General features: G+C 39.9%; 1 pseudogene; it reads right to left on the bottom strand.

The window, feature by feature from the left end:
* Window positions 1-1,459: 1,459 nt before the first annotated feature.
* On the bottom strand, window positions 1,460-12,599 carry LOC140507966 (G-protein coupled receptor 54-like; annotated as a pseudogene).
* Between the last annotated feature and the right edge of the window lie 827 nt (window positions 12,600-13,426).

Genomic DNA, 13,426 nt, shown 5'->3' with positions numbered 1-13,426 from the left:
CTATACTTGTGACTATTAAAAAACCATTAGAGGGAGGGAAGTGGATAGAGGCATAGAGGATAGAGTGCTGAGCATGGAGTCAAAAAGTCTTGAGTTTAAATCTGGCCTCAGACACTTAATAGCTGTGTGACCCTAGACAAGTCACTTAACTCTGCCTCAGTTTCCTCTTCTGTAAAATGAGCTGGAGAATGAAATGGCAAAGTACTCCATTATTTTTACCAAGAAAGCCCCAAATGGGATCACAAAGAGTTGGATAAAACTGAAATGACTGAACAACAACAACAAAAAATTATAAATGTATTGTTAGGTACTAACTTAGAAATTATGCAGTTTTACTATCAGATTATCAGAATTTGTTCAGGTAGGCGGAAGGATCATAAGACTTAGACCTGGAGGAGACCTAGAGGTCATCTAAACCAAACCCTACTGTGTTCTAGACCAGCACTTCTTAACCTGTGAGTTGCAACCACCAAAATTTGGCAACAGTAAAAGGTTTCTGAATACTCAACAGCCAAAAATTAATTAACTTGCCCATGTTGTATCCCTTAACTTTATTACAGCCTTGGTTCTGAACACAAAGCATACACACTTTGCACTGCACATGTCCTTAGGCCACACAATGCCAATGATCTCTGCCAATATACAAAAAGGGGTCATGAGTGGAAAAAATTTAAGAAGTCCTGGCATAGTGGATAGAGTGCTGGGCCTGGAGTCAAGAGGACCTGTGTTCAAACCCAGACTAAGATACTATGTCTTAGCTATGTGACTCTGGACAAGTCACTTAAGTCTGCCTCAATTTCCTCATTTATAAAATGATCTGGAGAAGGAAATGGCAAACCACTCCAGTACCTTTACAAATAAAACTCCAACTGAGCTCATGAAGAGTTGGATATTGGATAGGACTGAGCAACGACAAAAGAGAGGGAAAGAGATTTGCATAAGGTCACAAAGGCAGAAAGAGCTGGGATTTTAACTCAGGTCCCATGACTTTACAGTCAGTGGACTAGTTGTTACTATTACTACCACTGCTACTACTACTACTACTACTAGTACTACTACTAGTACTACTAGGTAACATTTATATATCGCTAATTATAAGCCCAGCACTGTGCTGTGTTTTATAGTTATTATTTCATTTGACCCTCACAATAATCTTGGGAGTTTGGTATTATTCCCATTTTACAGATGAGTCAAACAGAGGGTAAATGACTGGCCCAGGGTCACACAGTTAGTAAGCATCTCAGCTTATGTAGGTTTCAAGTCTCAATTAAAATCCATCTTTTACAACAAACCTTTCCTGATTCTCTTTAATGTTAATGCCTTCCTTCTATTGATTATCTCTAATTTATCATATATCAATATCTACACACACACACACACACACATATATCATATATCATATATACACAGACAAATGAATCTTTTCTCCCCTACTGGACTGGGAGCTCTTTGAGGTCAGGAAGCTTGGCTGTCTGTCCTATGGCCTCTGGAAGATAGTCCAGTAGTCAAGAGGCTCAAGGGCCACGTAGTGAGTGAATGATTGGTTCCAGGATGGAGCTGCCCTTCTCCAAAGCAATGCCAGTAGATCACAGGGCCTCACTGAACTCCTGGGGCTGGAGCTGGTGGAGAGAAGCTAGGGGCTCTGAGGACATATCTCTGTATGGAGGTTGGCACTGCCCACATGGCCAGCCAAAGGACAGAATGGAAAGCCTTGCAGAAGATGGCTCTCAGGAAGGCTTAAAGCACAGGGTTGAGGGAGGAGTTACTGTAGGATATGTAGGATAACTAGATCTTCACTCTGTAGGCAACAGTCATACTGGAAGCCAGAGCTAAAGGTCTAGAGGAGGATGTAGAATTGGATAAGTCCCTAGCAGAGTAACAGCTACCAGACGAGACACTTTACCCTACATGGTCTCCCAAAGTTCTGCTAGCAACTGTACCTGGTACTTGGCTCCACAGTGGGCCATCCCATCTGGTACAACATGGTGGCATAGCAGACCCAGAGTTAGCAGAATCAGCAGATAGAAAGCCAGAGAATTGTACAAGATGCAGGTCCTAGGTAGCAGATGGGAACACCTCTATGCAGTATGTTTGTGGCCCAAACCAGTAGATGTTGGTGAGGCAATTGAACTGGATACCAGGAAGGACCCAACCTAGATGCCCAGTCTCAAGTAAAGGACAGCTGGAGGGTATGTTAGAGTAAGGAGCTCAGGGGGAACAAGGTGATGTACCAGCTGTCCACATTCATGGCTGTCAAAGTGACATAGGTGACCAGGACAGACCCCCACCAGATGTAGCTGATAAACTTACACATGGACTCTCCAAGGACCCAGCTAGGAAGGGGATAGAGCATAGCTGTGAAGGGCATGCTGCATAGCAGGAAGATGATGCCTGTGGCTGCCAAATTGGCTATGTGGAAGTTGGTGACAATCCTCACCTGCTTGTGCTTAAGAGATCACTAGAAGATGACTAGTGAGTCACTTGCCAGCCCCACTACCTGGAGAACAGTGAAGAAGAGTAAATTAGCCAGGTATCCATAACCCTCAAGGCTGTTGACACAGCTGCTCCCAACCCCAGGCCCTTGGCAGGAGGAGCCACTGACCTCTGGCCCAAGTCATGGGCATCCCCCCTCCCAGATGGTATATGGTCCTGGCCTGTACTGTTGTCACAAGAGTGAGGATGGAAGTGAAGGGGAGCAGCACCCTTAGGGATGTGAGGGTCGGGGAGGATGAGAGCATGAACCCGAGCTGGGGCAGGACAGGATTGTGCAGAACAGGATGGGACTGGATCTCCCCTTCTCTCTCCTCCTCACTCTGTGCCATGAAGGGGACCTAGGTCAAGTGCTGTGGGGACTTTGGACTCTTGTCAGCCAGAAACACTGGAACGGCACAGCATACCTCTCTGGCTCCAGCAACTGTCCTTTATTTTTTTTTAAATAAGCCAAATATTTATGAAACATATATATGTACATATACATATACATATACACACGTATACACATCATCTGATAGACTTTACAGAGGTATGTGTGCATATGTGTGTTTCTGTTTGTGGTTATATGGTTAGTGAGTATTTGATAGATGGAATTTCAAAAACAGACCTTTCTCACTCCAAGACTAACACTTTTCCTATAGATGGTAATCTTGGTAGAAATTTCAAAGATTGGAGGAGGGAAGGGGAAGGGGGAAGAAATATATATACATATATGTATGTAATATATACACAGTTACACACATCTATGTGTGTATACAGTTGTTTGTATATTGCCTCCCCCTTTAGACTAGGAGCTCCTTGACAACAGGTTCTGTCTTTTGCCTTCCCTAGTGCTTAGCACAGTAGGCTTTTAATAAGTGTTAACTGACAGACTGACTAATATGATTTGAGTTGTCCCATTTGATCTCCTAGTTCTCAAATCTCTCAATCAGATTGTGTCTTAACCAGTACAAACATACATTTCCCCCCAGTACAATGTAAGACCACTGAAATTTCTTTCGTTTTTTTCTTTACAACCCCAACACCTAGTTCAGTGCCTTGCACACAGTAGACATTTAATAAATGTTCATTAAATTGAATTTTAGTAAAAAAAAAAAGGTTTAGTTATCCTAGTTAGAAGACAAATAAGTTCTTTGGGAAGATTGATGATATTTTGGAATCGGTTTATCAGATAAGATCCTTTCTTGTATCAAGGTCTTGAGAGAATGGGAAATGTACATTTGATGGGGAGGGGAGAATGAAGGCAGAGAGCTGTCTGGAAATGCTGAGATGATGGGATAGGGCATTCTCAGAGGGCCTCCATAGTTGGCTGCTCTGAGTAGGATGGGAAGAAAGGCAGGAAGACAAGAGCTATTAGGAATGAAAAGGACGAGTATCAGGAGGTTAAAAGGGAATGGGAACGTCTAGGTCCTCAATTTTAGTATTTTTCAATTTTGCCTAAGGTTGATCCTACACATTATTACTCAAAAAATGATGTTATACTCTTCAGTTTTCTTTTCCTCTTCACATTTTAAAAAAAGTTTTATTGCTGTCTTTTGTGTCTTAAACCATAGTGAATTTCCCCCTAAATCTTCTTTCTTATAATAAAGGGAAATATTAAAGCAAAACCAACCAACAAAGCCATGGCACCTATTTGGATAGACTGCTCTGCACCCCCTTTCTCCCTATCTTTCTCATGAGAAGGGTCCTCTCAACTTTCTTGAGCAGTAGCTTTTATTATTTTCATTTTGAAACTGATCACAGTGAGGTACAGGGAATTTAGATAGTTCATCGCCATTTGCATGGTACGTTTTTATAGAGATAAAATGATTATTTACAGCCTTCTAACATCATTTTCTTGGGCTTTATTCTCCTCATTTGGAAACATGAGCAAGTTGGACTTGATTTTGGTAACTCCTTTCAGCTTAAATATGATAAATGTTTCTGTGTTTCTAGATCTTATATCCACTAGCTAGTGAAGAGAATAGCAAGGATTCTCACCAAAAATTTTGCTGTCACAAGCATTTTAAGATTGAATCCAGCAGGACCCAGTAAAAAATTGTTGACCTAGAATCCAGAATTCCATTAAGTAGAATATCTATAAAACTATTCACTCTCATCTCTCCCCTCATGCTGTAGTGGCTATAATTTAATGTTACTTTCCACATAGGAGTATATGGAGCATTCAAAGAGGACTAGTACCTCTGGTGTAAGGGCTTGTTGAGTCCTTTTTAGGGCTGTTCATCCACCTTTGGTGTCCACCTGGACTTGTGGCTCCAAGAAGCTGTAGCATGTTTAGTAGCCACACATTTTAAACCATCTAGACAGAGGAACTAAACTACATTGAAAGTAACCCATGGGACATAAATCCATTGGCAAGTTAGTGGGGTGTCTACTCCAAGCATGTGAAAACATTCCCAGATGGAATGGGTGGATGAGAACAATTTGTTCCAACAACCACTGCATCCTGGACCATCATTAGTCCTCCCTACTGCCAGTCTTGCTACTGGACTTTGATGACTTTGGAAGAGAGAGTGAGGCTGATGGCATGCAACTCTGCCTCACTTAAATCCAATTCATGGACAAATCAAGACATCACCTGTGATGTCACTGGGCCTCTTTGAAAACAAAGGATAAACAATTACTTATTTCTTGGTTATAAGATCATAAGATCTAGCATCTGGAAAAGAAACATTTTGGCCAAACCCCTTATTTTAGAGATGAAGAAACACAAGTCCACATAACTTCACCTGTCTGTGCTATATAAATGGCAGTGAAGTTCAGTGAGAAGAGGACTGGATTTATAGTCAGAAGACTTGTTTGAGTCTTTGCTCTGCAACTTACTACTACATGCTTTTGGGCGAATGACTTAACAGTTCTATCTTCCTTGACTGTCTAGGAAGTCAGTTGGAGTCCTAGTCCCCATATCTCAATACAGACCCAATGGAGCAGGTGGTACCCACAGAAACAAAGGAAGAAGAAGGGATCTCAGTTGAGAACCAAAAAAAAGCAAACGACAAATCAGTTTTTCGGTCTTTACGTGAGGATGAAGGCTGGGAAGGGACTGTGGTTAGTCTATAGAAACATGAAGTAGATGGATAAAGCGAATGGGGACTTGCGTCATAAGTCTTAGAATAATAGCAATAGGGAAGAAGGTGGAGTGGAAAGAATTCATTTGAATCAGAGAACAAGAGATCAAATCTCAACTCTTCTTCTTGCTACCTTTGAAACCTAGCACAAGTCATTTCAACTTGCTTACCTTTAATTCTTTCATTTATTAAATGAGGGTTGGACTAAATGGCTTATAATCTCCCTTTTAGACCAAAGTCCTACAGTCCCCTCTAATACAAAGCACTATTATCTTCATCTGCAAACTGGGGAGAATAACACTTGTATCTGACCTTTTGTTGTTGATGTTCAGTTGTCATCATGTCTGACTCTTCATGACCTCATAAAGTCCCTTGTTAGACCATACCATGTCAGGTGGGTCTATCCTCCACTATCTTTCAAAGCCTGCCCAGGCTAATATTTGTTGTGTCCATGACATTATCTATCTCATCATTTGCCATCCCCTTTTCCTTTTGCCTTCAATTTTTCCCAATATCAGGGTCATTTCCGATGAGTCCCGTCTTCTCATTATATGGCCAAAGTATTTAAGCTTTAGCTTCAGTATTTAAATGACAAGAATTAGAGCAGAAATCTCTGTGCCACTTTAGTGGAGGAAGCAGGACACAAACCCAAGCCTTCTGATGACTCAATAATATTTAAAGACTACAATTTTATTCCATCAATCAATAAACACTTAGTGAACATGTTCTATGGACCAGCCACTATGTTAGCATTGGTGATACAAAAAGAAGCAAAAGATCGTCCCTGCCTTGAATAAGCCTGCAGTCTATGTAGAGACAAGATGTAAACAAATATATACAAGCTAGTTAGATACAGGATAAGTAGGAAATAATTTACCAAGGGAAGGTACTAGAATTAAGAGGAGGTGGGGAAGGTTTCCCTTAAAAAATGGGATTTTAGTTGGGTCTTAAAGGAAGAAAGGGAAATCAGTAGGTGGAAGTGAGGAGGGTAAAGCATTTTATGCACATGGGGAACATTTCCTTGCCAATCCTGTTCAATAGACAGAGGCACATAGATTATTAATGTGATTGCTGTCATCGGAACGGTAGATACTATGAAGACGAAGCAACATTTTTTTTTCTGAAAAGGTATTACAATGTTGAGGGAGGAAATCTGTCAACTGTTTAGAAAATTTTTGAAATAATTCAAAATTCTCCCAAGAAAAGGTAAAGAAAAGACTGTGGCAGGGACTAAGCAATACTGAATAAAATGTGAAACAGAATAAAAGTTCAAAAACTGAATACATCATTGCATGTCATGGGAATAGACTAACTTGTACCTGCTCACTGCTGAAAAGAATTAGCGATGGTTGAAAGAGAGACTTTTTGCAACAAGGTCAAGGGAAAGAGACTGTGTTTCTGATCTGGTTTGACACATGCATTCCATTTCATTTCAAGCTTAGTTAGAGCTTTAAGGTCAAAGCATACAGTGGAATGGCAGATGTGTGACTTCTGTCAAGTTTGCCCTTACGCATCAACTGTTGTCTGGTATGTGTACTGTTTCATACCAGCTGAAAAAATGCTGACCCACAGCACATGTTTTATGACTGTTAAGATCTATAGAATATCCATCAAGAAAGTTTTAGCCTGTATAATTTGAATTTTTAAAGATATTTTTGTCATATTAATATTTTTATTAAATTTTGAAAGAAAAATATACAAGGGAGATGGATTTTCCATAAATTGGTGTTCTAATTTTAATTTAGAATTTCATAGTTTTATAGATCAAAATATTATAATGTTAACTTATGAACTCATTATTTCCTTTTCTTTCCATAGCTTTTCTATTTTTATAATGTATATATTCCAATAAAATGTTAAAGGAGAGGGACTATTAGAAGTTATGTTTTTCAAGTAATATTTTCAAGTATTTAAATGTTAATACAGTAGCATTCAAGATAAGAGAGCTAAGTGGGAGAATAAAAGAATTGCTATTTTAAAATATTTTAACCCTTTGATGTTGGGTTAGGACTTTTCATTGTAAATTCCATTCCTGTCAAAACATAGCCATCTGGGATACACCACAATTCTAGGGTCAAAAGCACCATAAAATTTTCAGATGGCAAGCATATTATTAGTTAGATGAAGAGGTCAGGGAGATACCCTATGAGGAAGATAAATCAGCACCAGCTTACCCAGTCTTTCTTGGACAACCTGGCTGCCAGATTTCCTTTAATTGAATATTAGACTTCTAACCATAGGCAGCCCTTGAACAAAATTATGAAGTCAGCAAAATTTGTCTTCTCTACCCCTGACCTCTCCTATCAGTCCCCACCTCCAACATCACCCCCAACCTCTCCTTCCTGCCCCTTTACTTGCACATAGTGGTTCCCCTTCTCTTCTTTCTTTCAGGAATCACTGTCCTCCCATAATCTTCTCTCCCCCCTCACCCTGCCCCCCCAGCCAAATTGGTTACTGACACTAAAGCATGATATAAATTTCAGGATTGTGATAATTCTGTTCCCTAAGGTATTCGTATTTTAAGTCTTACATGTAATTGTGCAACAGAAGGCTTTATTTCTTGTTAAAGAAACATCAGTCATTGGACATGAGGTGGGAAGACATTTATCCTTGAGGGGTGTGTGTGTGTGTGTGTGTGTGTGTGTGTGTGTGTGTGTGTGTGTGTGTGTGTGTGTGTGTGAATGCGCTGCTCTGTGCCTTTCCCAAATCATAGTTTGTCTGTCTCTACCTTATCCACTAAAGTGTATGGCCACCTAGGAATAAGCCCTTTTTATGTACCTGCTGTGGGCAAAGCACTGTGCTAGAATCTGAGAAAGAGAATAATTTTGAGAAGACTTAGTCTCAATTGTAATGGAATTGACAGTGGGAAAGGCATTGTGTCAGACTCAAACAAAAATGAAACCTTAGGGTAGTTTTTTTTATACTTAGAAAACCACAAATTAACATTATTGATGTTGTGTTGTATTTTTATTTTGTTTAACACTTACCAGTTACATTTTAATCTGGTTCAGGTTGTGGGAGTTTTGTCCCATACAGCAACCTGGTGTTGGACACCCCTCTTTAAGCAGAAAGCCAACCTCAAAGCTAGAAAAGCCTGGATGAGAGAAGGGCTGTGTGTGGTGAGGCTGGTGGGACAGGGAGAGGTAATCAATTTGACTAGAGTATAAACTGTGTGGAAGTGAGCAATTTAAGTTAACCCTGAATAGATAAGTTTGTCTGTGTGTTCATCCTTCATTTTTGAAGAAGACCGTGACATCAGATAAATGATGACATGACTTGCACTTGACTTTATTTTGAGTGAGGGAGGGCTGTGCAAGGTCACCAGCCTCACTTCTCCTCCACAGCCATCTGGATCCAGTGACCAGATATTCATCAGGATGACTGGAGAAGGCCCAGGAGGCAAAAGAGAAAAAAATAAATAAATCAAGCTGGGAGGGAAAGAACAACACTTACTCTTGATAATCATTTTGAAGCCAGGAGGGTCCCCAAAAGAGCCATTAAGTGGAGTTTGTTCAGGGACCTATTGTTGTGCAATGTATGGGCTTCAGAGTATACTGGATTTAAGATTTTGGGAAAGACAAGAAAGAAAAAAGGAAAGAGAGAGAGAGAGAGAGAGAGAGAGAGAGAGAGAGAGAGAGAGAGAGAGAGAGAGAAAGAGAAAGAAAAAATGAAAGAAAAGAAATAAATCTGGCCTGTAAACCCCAAGTTAACTGGGTGTCCTCTGGCCATTCAAATTTACCTTCATTTGGAGAGGAGTAGGAAGAGGGAGGGGGAGACAGAAAGGAGCTGATGAGCTGAGTTACCAAGCTGGGTCCCCATTCAGGCAGCAGGTCCGTGTTAGTATCAGATGGTGAAGACCCTTCAATGGTGGGCAAAGCAGTTTGAATATTTCAAGTTAAGTCACTGAAAAGTCACTAGAAATTTTTAAACAATAGCATGGCATGGCCAGATCTATGTATAATACAGTTATTTTGATAGCTGTATGAAAGATCGAGTGCGTGTGTGTGTGTGTGTGTGTGTGTGTTGGTGGTGGAGGGAAAGGGAAGGCAAAAGCTTCCTAGGATATTATCGAAATAATTCAGGTAAGTGGTAATGACAGCTTGAGCACCTAGGTGGCACAGTGGATAGAGTACCAGACCTGGAGTCAGGAAGACGAGTTCAAATCCGGCCTCAGATGCTTATTTGCTGTGTGACTGTGGGCAAGTCACTTACCTCTGTTTGCCTCAGTTTCCTCATCTGTAAAATGAGCTGGAGAACAAAATGGCAAACTACTTCAGCATCGTTGCCAAGAAAACCCCAAATGGTGTCACGAAAAGTCAGGCATGACCTAAATGCCCGAACAACAACAAAAAATGACAGCGTACATATTTAGATGGTGAGTGTGGTAATAGAAAAGAGATGGAATTAAAGTATTGCAGTGGATAGAGCATTAGATTTGAGTCAGGAGGGCCTGAGTTAAAATCCAGTCTCAGACAGTTACTAGCTACATGATCCTGGGCAAGTCACTTAACCTTTGCTTTTTTCTCATTTTCCTCAGCTGTAAAATGGGGATAATAATAGCACTTACCTCACAGGACTGTTGTGAAGATGAGATGGGGTATTTTTTTGTAATTTAAACAATTTTTAAAAATTTTTATTTTTTAAATAATTAATTTGTTTTCAGTTTTCAACAATCACTTCCATATATCTTAGATTTTTTTCCTTCTCTCCCCCTTTTCCCCCTCTTCCTCCTCCCCAAGATGGCATACAATCTCATATAGGTTCTACACATACATTCTTACTAAATACATTTTCACCTTAGTCATGTTGCATAGAAGAATTAAAATGAATGGGAGAAACCATGAAAAACAAAACAAAACATAACACAAGAGAAAATGGTCTGCTTCATTCTGTGTTCCATTGGGAGGCATTTTGCTTCAAGAGTTCATTGGGAGTTTTTTAGGTCCTGGAATTGCTGTGAAGTACTAAGTCTACCAAACAAATTCCTCACGCACTGTGGTTGTTGCTGTATACAAAGTTCTCCTGGTTCTGCTCCTTTCACTCAGCATCAGATCATATAAATCTTTCCGAGCCCCTCTGGAAGTCTTCCTATTCATCATTTCTTATAGCACACTAGTATTCCATTACATTCATATATAACAACTTGTTCAATCATTCCCCAGATGATGGGCATCTTCTCGATTTCCAGTTCTCCAGTTCTTGGCCACCACAAAGAGAGCTGCTATAAATATTTTTGTACATGTGGGGCCTTTTCCCGTTTTTATGGTCTCTTTGGGATATAGCCCTAGAAGCGATATTGCTGGGTCAAAGGGTATGTACATTTTTGTAGCCCTTTGGGCATAGTTGCAAATTGCTCTCCAGAATGGTAGGATAAGTTCATAGCTCTACCAACGGTGAATTAGTATTCCAACTCTCTCACATCTTCTTCAATATTTATCATCTTCCTATTTTGTCATGTTAGCCAATCTAATGTGGTATGAAGTAATATTTTTTACAGCATTTAGCACAGTGCCTGGACCATAGTAGGGCTCGTTTCCTTCTTTCAACGATTATGGCTATAAGATAGAGAGAAGAGTCAGGTAATTCTAAGGTTTTGAATTTAGGAGACGGTAAACTTCAGAAGTTCTGAAGTTACAAGGAGGAAAGGGAACGATAACAAGCTTGGCTTTAGACAACTGATTATTGATTTTGAGCCTAAGGAAATTTGGAGACCATCTAGTTCAACCCTCATATTGAGTTTGAGGTGCTGGTGGGCCATTCATTCATTCATTAAAATGTTATTGATATCTTTTGCTCTTTTAAAAATACCAAAATTTCCCATGTCCATCTCCTTACCACCCCACAATAAGCCATCCCATATGAAAAAGAAGTAGAGAAAAACATCAAAACTGATCAATACATTGAAAAAGTCTGAGAACATGTATAGTGTATATAGATCTCTCACTTTCCTTCTTACCTTGTAATTTTATGACGTTTATTTTTTTTTTAAATTAAGCATTTATTTTTTCCATCAATGAAAATCCTCCTCTCCTTCCCACCTTTGCATCACCTACTCCCACAATTGAGAAAGAAAAACAAAACCTATGTTACAAACATATGTAGTCAAGTAAAGCAAGAGTTTGGCCATATCTGAAAAAAAACATTTCTCACTTTGCACTCTGAGTCCACCTTTCCTTCAAGATGTGGGTAACATGTCTCCTGAGTCCACTGGAAATCATCATTGATCATTGGGTTGGCCTGAGGTCTTTGCAAGCTGTTTGTCTTTACATGGATGTTATTATTGAGTAAATTATTCTTCTGATTGTATTCTTATCATTCTTTATCAGTTCATACAAGACTTCCCATCTTCCTGTTTCCCTGAAACACAATCCTCTTCATTATTTCTTGTAGCATAATAGTATCCCATCCCATACATATACCATACCTGTTTTTTAAAATATTATTTTAACATACATGTAAGAAAATTGAGTTCTAAATTTTATCCCTCCCTTGAGCCCCATTAAGAAAGCAAGCAATATGATAACAATTATATATGTGAAATCATGCAGAACATATTTCCATAGTAGCCACATTATTAAAAATGCAAGAAAAATACAGTGAAAAAATTGTACTTCAGTTAACCAGTTCTCTCTCTTGAGATATACCATAACTTGGTCATCAGAAATGGATATGATTTTATTAGTGAAAATGATATTAAAAAGGCTATATTATTTTCTTTGCCACTGCTTTTAGAAAGGAATATTTACTAAGGTGATATAGTAAGGGCAAATTGATGCAGATGTAAAACATTCACTCCCCAAATGTCTGTGAAATAGCTTCCCCAAGGGAATGTCACCCTTGTACGCAGGTACCCTGCTGGGTTAGCCCTGAGCATGTTACCCAAAATTGGATGGTAGCAGGCGCCAAAGCTGCCATTTCACACTTGTCCTTGGTGCAGTGTCCTGGTATAGGTCTGGTGGAGCCCTGGAACAGATTGGGGACCTCTTCTTCTCCTGGCTCAGTGTCTCTCCCTGGGCATTGAAGTGCTCCTGGGTGCATGATCCTGGTCCCACCCTACCCAGTGTCTTCAGACCACTCTGTCTATCTCTCTGTGCTGATCTGGGCTAGACAAATGACTCATGGGAAGCTTTTCTGGATTTCTCCATTGGAATTCTGTCTGGTGCATTTTCTAGATCTGTACAGAGTTCAAATCTGGCCTCAGACACTTGTGACTTTGGACAAATCACTGAACTTCAATATGTGAGAAGAGGGTAATAACAGCATTTACTTGACAGGGTGGTTGTGAGGATAACACAAGATAATATTTGTAAAAAGTGCTTAGCCCAGTGACTGGAACATGATGGGCACTTTATAAATGCTTATTCTCTTCCTGCTTTATGATTCTGAGCATACTCTTCAACTCCAGCCTTAACAATTATTAATGACCTACCAGGTGCATAAAGGGCAGTGAGGTATTCAGTGGATAGCATAAGACCTGGAATTCTAGGTCAAATCTAGCCTCAGGGGCTTACCATTTGTGTGACGCTGGGCAAATCATTTAACCCTGTTTGCCTCAGTTTCCTTATCTTTAAATGAGATGGAAAAGAAATGGCAAACCACTCTAGTATCATCGCCAAGAAAACCCCAAATAGGGTCACGAAGAGTCTGATGTGACTGAACAACTGAACAACAACACTATGTGCATAGTCCCAGACTAGTCAATGGGGAGAGACAAATTTATTTGGCACCACACTCCCAACTCACACTCACACTGGCAGGTGGATTACCCAGAGTCTGTCTGTCTTCCATTAAGAATATGAGACCCTGAGGGATTACAGGTGTCTTTCTAATGTTATATATAGTTCATGAATCCCCAACTACTTATT

This window comes from Notamacropus eugenii, chromosome 5 (genome assembly GCF_028372415.1).
Source record: "Notamacropus eugenii isolate mMacEug1 chromosome 5, mMacEug1.pri_v2, whole genome shotgun sequence".
Lineage (NCBI taxonomy): Eukaryota > Metazoa > Chordata > Mammalia > Diprotodontia > Macropodidae > Notamacropus > Notamacropus eugenii.
Note: the sequence above shows the minus strand (reverse complement) of the source record. Positions and strands in the feature narration are given on the sequence as shown.